We start from the raw sequence: 7995 nt of genomic DNA, 5'->3' as shown, positions 1-7995 counted from the left end.
TGGTGGTGGGTGAAGCGGGGAGTGAGCAGTCAGAGAGTGGGATGGGGGGAAGCGGGGAATGATCGTCCGGAGAATGGGATGGCACTGTTTAGAGGGGATTTGAGGAAAAAATGTTTCACCTCGAGGGTGGTTGGTATCTGGAACACATTGCCTGAAGGAGTGGTGGAGGCAGGAACCCTCACAACATTTAAGAAGTATCTAGATGAGCACTCAAAACGCCACAGAATACAAGGCTACGGCCACGTGCTGGAAAATGGAATTAGAATAGATAGGTACTTGATGGCCGGCACGGACATGATGGCCGAAGGGCCTGTTTCTGTGCTGTATAACTCTTTGACTCTATGAAACCTCACTGAATTACAGAGGGTGTGCAGCACTGTCAGAGGTGCTGTCCTTCTAATGAGACTTCAAATAGCGCAACGTTCTCCGAGTATCAACCAAAACATGTCCATTGTGTAGATATGTGCCATATTTGCTTATGAAACGACAGTCACTGCTCCTAAAGTAATTCACTTTAGGTGAATTAAGATGACTTGGTACTATATAACTGGCGAATGCGCAAGAGGTAGCGGGGGACTGTTGGGGTGGGACGGAGGCGGTGATGGCAACCTTTGAGGGGATTTTTGGGTCGAAGTTGTTTTCTGTGAGAAATTGAGTAGCTCCATCTTTAATCCTGGCAGCTGCCTGAATGTCACAGACAGTGACGTTTCAGTGGAAGAGGCTGCATTTGCGCATGTGCTAGTACAGCGTCACCTGGTGGTTGCGTTGTCAGCAAATGCAGCGTTTTAACTTTGGCTCCACGATGACATTTTTTTCCTCAATTAAAATAGGTCTTGAGTGCCTTAATAACTTCTTCACATGTAGCCTTCTGTTCTTCATGAGGATGTTGCCTGCACACTCCCTCCATTGCAGACAATAGCGTACTGACCTGCTCCATGTCTGGCTTCTGCACGAGACCCGATGCAGTACGATACCTTGCAAACCTCTGGAACCATCTCGGCCACTCCTCGGCTTGGTTCAGTCCAGTGACCTTTTCAAAGGTGCAGGCAAAGATTTCTCCATCTTCACTTTGGTTTACTGTGGCCCCCATATAATATTCTGATATCTGTCAAGGCTTAGTACAGAATTTATAAGAATCTGACGGTTAAAATAACCTGAGTTTACTCTACACACCTTGCATTGAAGGTTTCATCGACAACTCTCCATGAGGTGCCGTACAGATTATATTACATCACTTCCTGTGATGATGCACATAGTCTATTTATATAATCTGTCCAGTAACAACCCAATGTCCACTCTTATATTATTGTACAGATGTGAGAAAAGCTGAGGATGGGAATGGAACGTCTGAATGAAGATTTCATGATGCTGATGATGTAAATGAGGCTGATCTGTTCCCCATTCCACAATCCCTCTTTATTTCTGTGCATGTTTCTCGATGCTGTTTCAACCAAATTGAAAAAGAATCACAAATCCTCCTCTGGAGCCTCAAGAGTCCATTAAACAAAGGCATGGTGGCCAAGTGGTAAGGCGTCAGTCTTGTAAACTGAACATCACGGATTCAATCCCCGTCCGTGCCTTTTGATTAGTTTCTCACTTTAAATGTTATGTTTCCAGAGTAGATGTCTGTTGCATTTGTTTTGGCCATCTGGAAATCAGTGTGATGTTACACTTTATCCTGGACACTGGGAAGAACATGAGGAGTAGCCACATGATTCCTCGAGCCTTCTCTGCCATTGATTGAGTGAAAATAACTGAGGTCCAAGCACTGAACCTTATTACTGTGCATTTGCTTGATATTTAACAGAGCTATTCTATTAATCCCACATCCCGCACTCCTGTCCTTTCCCCCATTGCCCTGTTAGATTTTCCATGTCAAGTAAATATCCAATTCCATTCAGAGTTAACATTGAATCTGCTTCCACTGACCTTTCAGGATTGCATTCCAGACCAGAACAACACACTGCTGAAAAAACAACTTCCTCATCACAGTTCGAATTCTTTTGTCAATTACTTTAAATGTGTTTCCTCTGGTTACTGACCCTTCTGTCACTGGCAACACTTTCTCCTTCTTCACACTATCAAAACTCTTCAGGATTTGCATTTCCTGCTGCCTTTGCTGAAATAACAAAGCTGAGCACACATCACCAAAAGGAATATGATTGGCTCTGAATCACATTTATCCTTCCTGTCAATCTGATGTGGACGTTGTATTTTCCCGGAACCAAACAATCTGAGCAGCAAGTGTGGGTTCCAGTGATTCCCACCGCTCTGAGAGAGAGAGGATGTGATAATGAGCCAGATAGAAGAAAGGAGTGAGATAGAGAGTAAAATAGCCCTGGTCTGTTTCTACTAACCCCCGGCCCCCTACTTAAAATGGCATCATTTTCTCCTGCCTCTCCACATTCTAATCCATTGATTAATGCAATCCTTTCATCTGGAACATAGAACATAGAACAGTACAGCACAGTACAGGCCCGTCGGCCCACGATGTTGTGCCGAACCTTTAACCTACTCTAAGATCAAACTACCGACATACCCTTCATTCTACTATCATCCATGTACCTATCCAAGAGTCGCTTAAATGTCCCTAATGTATCTGCTTCTACTACCACCGCTGGCAGTGCATTCCACGCACCCACCACTCTCTGTGTAAAGAACCTACCTCTGACATCTCCCCGAAACCTTCCTCCATCACCTTAAAATTATCTCCCCTGGTGATAGCCCTTTCTGCCCTGGGAAAAAGTCTCTGGCTATCCACTCTATCTATGCCTCTCATCATCTTGTACCCCTCTATCAAGTCACCTCTCATCCTTCTTCGTTCCAATGAGAAAAGCCCTAGCACCCTCAACCTTTCTTCGTAAAACATACCCTCCAGTCCAGGCAGCATCCTGGTAAATCTCCTCTGCACCTTCTCTAAAGCTTCCACATCCTTCCTATAATGAGGCGACCACAACTGAACACAATATTCCAAGTGTGGTCGAACCAGGGCTTTATAGAGCTGCAGCATAACCTCGCGGTTCTTAAACTCAATCCCCCTGTTAATGAAAGCCAACACACCATATGCCTTCTTAACAACCCTATCAACTTGGGTGGCAACATTGAGCGATCTATGGACATGGACCCCAAGATCCCTCTGTTCCTCCACACTACCAAGCATCCTGTCTTTAAGCCTGTATTCTGCATTCAAATTCGACCTTCCAAAATTAATCACTTCACACTTTTCCAGGTTGAACTCCATCTGTCCCTTTAATTCCTGTTTCCTAATCCATTGATGTTTCACAATGTACTGAATTGTCCCAATCCATTGATATAACTCAGTCCATAGAATTTCCCAATCCACTGATATTTTCCAGTCCATTGACTTTCCCAATCCATTAATGGTTCCTGACCATTGACATTCCCAATCCATTTATATTGCCTGTGATTTCAAAGCAACTGTGGAATACAAATAGTATCAGTATTATCAGATACATCGAGACGAGGTGCAATAGCCAAGTGGACAGATGTTGGGTTTATAAAGAAAAAAGCATTGGCTCGATATTTGTCCAGTCTATCACTGGATCTGAACTCTCAACCTACTGTTTTTCTGTGGGTCTGCTGACTTGTATATGTGAAGAACCATTGGATGTTTCTCAATCCTCTGACTTTTCTCATTCTTGTGCCATATTTGTTCCTTTGGGTTCACCAGTGAAGAAAATTATTCCCTATTACATTTGGTGAAGACTTTAATAACCTCACATCCTTGTGTCTCACCATCTCAGGTCAAACTCCCAATAGAAACTTTAAACATTTAACTATTCTGCTGGAAACATTTTCAAGAGCGCAGCCATTCCTTCATTACGCTTCCTTCTTTGACATGTGATTGACAAATATGTGTGTAATGGAGAGAGAGAGAGTGAAAACAAAAAGAGAGAGAGAGTGCAATAGAAAGTTAGAGGACCAGCTAAAGACAGAGAGAGAGAGAGGCAGAGAGAGGTAAAGCGATAGACAGAGAGAGAGAGAGAGAGAAGGAGAGAGAGTCATTGAGTCCTGGAGTCACTACAGTACAGGAAGTCATTTTGCCCATCAAGCCCATGTAAATCAATCCATTCAGTCCCATTCCCCCGCTCTATCCCCATTGCCCTGTAAGTTATCTAAACCTGTCATATTTATTATAATCTTGTACATGTCTATCAAATCTCCCCTCAATCTCCTTTGCTCCAAGGAGAACAACCCCAGCTTCTCCAACCTAACCTTACAGCTAAAATCCCTCATGTCTGGAACCATTCTGATAAATCTTCTCCACCCTCTCAAGGACACTCACATCCCTCCAAACGTGTGTTGACTAGAACTGGATGCAATTCTCTGGCTGTGGCCCAACTAGAAATTTATACAGGTTCAGCATAACTTCCCTACTTTTGTACTCAGTACCTCTATTTATGAAGCCCAAGATCCCATATTCTTTGCTAACTACTTTCTCAATGTGTCCTGCCACCGTCAAAGAACTATGCATATGAATCCCCAGGATTTTATTCCTAAAAATATGCTTTCTTCATATAAATCTGTAAAAAATGCATTATACAACAGTTCAAAACAGCACCAAGTTGACATTCCAAAAAGTGCAAAGGAAATCCGTTTTCTTCAATACAGGAGTGAGTTGCCTCACAACCCTTCCACTCCATTTTACCTGACATGGACATTTTACAGCAAACCCATATCTGGTGTCTTCAGCACGAGGGGTTTCCAATGGGTCCAGCTGCCCAGTTCACGATGGCGGGGGGACCTTACACAGTGGTCTTTCCCCATTGAGCCTTTGCAGTGGCTACCCCAAGCTTTAGTGCGTCCCTCAGCACGTAGCCCTGGACCTTGGAATGTGCCAGTCTGCAAAACTCGGTCGTGGACAATTCTTTGCGCTGGAAGACCAGCAAGTTTAGGGCAGACCAAAGAGTGTCTATCACCGAATTGATGGTCCTCCAGCAGCAGTTAATGTTTATCTCGTTGTGCATCCCTGGGAACAGCCCGTAGAGCACAGACTCCTGTGTTACAGAGCTGCTTGGGATGAACCTCGACAAAAACCACTGCATCTCTTTCCACACCTGCTTTGCAAAGACACATTCTAGAAGGAGGTGGGCAACTGTCTCTTCCCCACCGCAGCCACCTCGAGGGCCGCGTGTGGAGGGGGCGAGACTTCGGGCATGCAGGAAGGATCTGACAGGAAGGGCTCTTCTTACCACCAGCCAAGCTACATCTTGGTGCTTGTTTGAAAGTTCTGGTGATGAGGCATTCTGCCAAATGACATTGGCAGTCTGCTCGGGGAACCATCCGACCGGATCCACCGTCTCCTTTTCCCATAGGGCCTTGAGGACATTCCGTGCAGACCACTGCCTGATGGATTGGTGGTCAAAGGTGTTTTCCCGCAGAAACATTCCCACGAAGGATAGCTGGTACGGTATGGTCCAACTGGATGAAGCGATCCGCGGCAATGTGACCAGACCCATCCTTCGCAACACCTCAGCACATCGTGACACTTGGTGTTTGTGTACTGGGGCTCCACACACAGCTTGGAGCAGCTGCACACGAAGGTGGTCATCAGGATGAGGGCGACGTTGGGTACATTTTTCCCGCCCTTGTCCAGAGGTTTGAACATCGTGTCCCTCCCGCCCTGGTCCATTTTAGATCTCCAGATGATGCAGTTGAAGTCACCGTTAGGATGACCGGCCTGGACGTCGCCAGCAGCAGTGGGAGCTGCTGGAAGACGGTCAGCCACTCGCTGCGTTGTACCGGGGCGTACACGTTGATCAACCGGAGCGGAGCGTTGTTGTACATCACGTCTGCTACGAGGAGGCGGCCGCCCACCACCTCCTTAACTTCGGAGATGGTGAAGTTACCTCCCCGCAGCAGAATACCCAGGCCGGAGGAACGGCAGTCATTACCCCCCGACCAGATCGATGGCCCGTGGGACCACCATCGCGACCACTGCCTGTAGCTGCTGAGGTGTGGTATTCCACACTCCTGCAGAAACAGTAGGTCAGCTTTGACCTTGGCAAGGTAATCCAAGGTTGAAACACATCGCGTAGTAGATTTAATGCTACGCACATTAATGGAAGCAATTCTTACACCCATTTTTTACTAAAATTAGTTGTTGCTTCCCATACCATTTGTCCTCGCCTCCTTGATGAAGGGTCACTGACCCGAAACGTTAACTCTGCTTCTCTTTCCACAGATGCTGCCAGACCTGCTGAGTGGTTCCAGCATTTCTTGTTTTTACTTCAGATTTCCAGCATCCGCAGTATTTTGCTTCTATCTCGCTGTCTCTTGCTGGTTTGCTCAGTACCTTTCTCTGTCTGTTCATTTCTGAGTCCTGATAATATCTTCCTGGTTTTCTGTGTGTCTTTCTCTGTCTGTTCCTTTCTGGGTCCTGATAATATCTTCCTGGTTTTCTGTGTGTCTTTCTCTGCCTGCCTCATTGTCGGTGCTGTTACTCAGTGTCCTTGTGTCATTGTGCAGTGAGGGTGAGTCCGTCAGCACGTGTGTTGCTGAGTCCGGGATTCTTGAGAAATCCGACTCCAATCCTATTTTTATAAAAACATTGGGGAATGAACATATTTCACTAACGGGCAGCTGAAACCGGGAAGAGTAGTTAGCAGAGTGGTGCAGCGGAAGTTTGGTGGGCCCATAACCCAGAGATCAATGGATCGAAACCATTCTCTGCTATTTATGTTTGGTAATAATACAAAAAGTTCACTTTCAAAACATCAAGTATTTCCCCATGATAACAAGATGCTTCCAAAGGCACTCTATTGCAATCAGCTTCTTCTTCATAGTGAACACATCAATCAGTAACAAATCACTTTTGCTCACACGAACACAAGCTGCAAACACGGACCAGCCGAGTCTCTCCCACTTTGTCAACCCCTTCCTGCAGAGCCTCCTCTCCACCACCAGATGGTGATGTTGGCCACAATAAAACCAGGACAAATGGTCACAGTGAGGAGACGGTCAGTAACAGAAAATAAAACAATAACAGGGAAAACCTTTACACAACAACAGGGTACATCTTTACACAACAGAAAACATATTTACACAACAGGAAATACCTTTAGATAACAGGGAGAACACAATCATACAAATGCCTTGTTTCTCCATCTCAGTCTGGTTGCCTCTCTCTCTGTCCCTCACTTTTGCTTCCTCACAGTCTATTCTTGGTTTTCTGTGTGTTTTTCTCTCTGTCCCGTTGTCGATGGTGTTACTCAGCGTCCTTGTAACATTGTGTAGCCAGGCTGAGCCTCCCAACGCCTGTGTTGCTGTAATAAAAACAGAAAATGCTGGAAATGCTCAGTCGGTCTGGCAGCATCTGTGCAGAGAGAAACAGTTAACAGTTCAGGTCTGTTTCCTTAGCTCACATTAACTTTGTTCTCTCTCCACAGATGCTGCCAGACCTGCTGATTATTTCAAGCATTTTCTGTTTATGTTTCAGATTTCCAGCATCTGCAGTATTTTGCTTTTGTACGTGTGTTGCTATGTCTGGGACGGTTTGAGTGCAATGCTATTGCTTTATAAACAGCGTTGAAACAAACATTTATCTCGTTAACACACAGCACTAATACACAGCTGGATATAAACAGCAGCCTGCAGCAGAGGGCGCAGTGGAAGTTTATTAACACAAATAATTCACCAGCACTATATTTACTGCTGCCCACAATCACACCACGCTTCATCTTAACACGTTTTACTCTTTATTTACATCAACTTCTTCCTTCCAGTAAACACTTCAATTTGGAACACAGCTTCCAAATCACCTTTATTCACAAACCCGAACACACATCAGCCCAGACTTTCCCATTTCTGTCAACCTATTCCTGCATCACTGCCTCTCCACCAACAGTTGTTGCTCGAATCATACAATCATAGAATGGCTACAGCACAGAAGGAGGCCATTCAGCCTGTCGAACCCGTGCTGGCTCTCTGTTAGAGCAACTCACCTCATTTCACTCCCTAGTCAGTTCAATTTTG

At 45.3% G+C, this 7995-nt stretch overlaps 1 non-coding gene across 1 annotated transcript; it reads left to right on the top strand.

Annotated features, from left to right (window-relative positions):
* Nucleotides 1–1508: 1508 nt before the first annotated feature.
* On the top strand, nucleotides 1509–1580 carry trnat-ugu (transfer RNA threonine (anticodon UGU)). The gene has a single exon. It is a non-coding gene; the product is annotated as a tRNA-Thr (tRNA).
* Nucleotides 1581–7995: the final 6415 nt, after the last annotated feature.

This window comes from Heterodontus francisci, unplaced genomic scaffold (assembly GCF_036365525.1).
Source record: "Heterodontus francisci isolate sHetFra1 unplaced genomic scaffold, sHetFra1.hap1 HAP1_SCAFFOLD_61, whole genome shotgun sequence".
NCBI lineage: Eukaryota > Metazoa > Chordata > Chondrichthyes > Heterodontiformes > Heterodontidae > Heterodontus > Heterodontus francisci.
The sequence above is the reverse complement of the archived record's forward strand: the minus strand, read 5'-3'. Positions and strand labels throughout refer to the sequence as shown.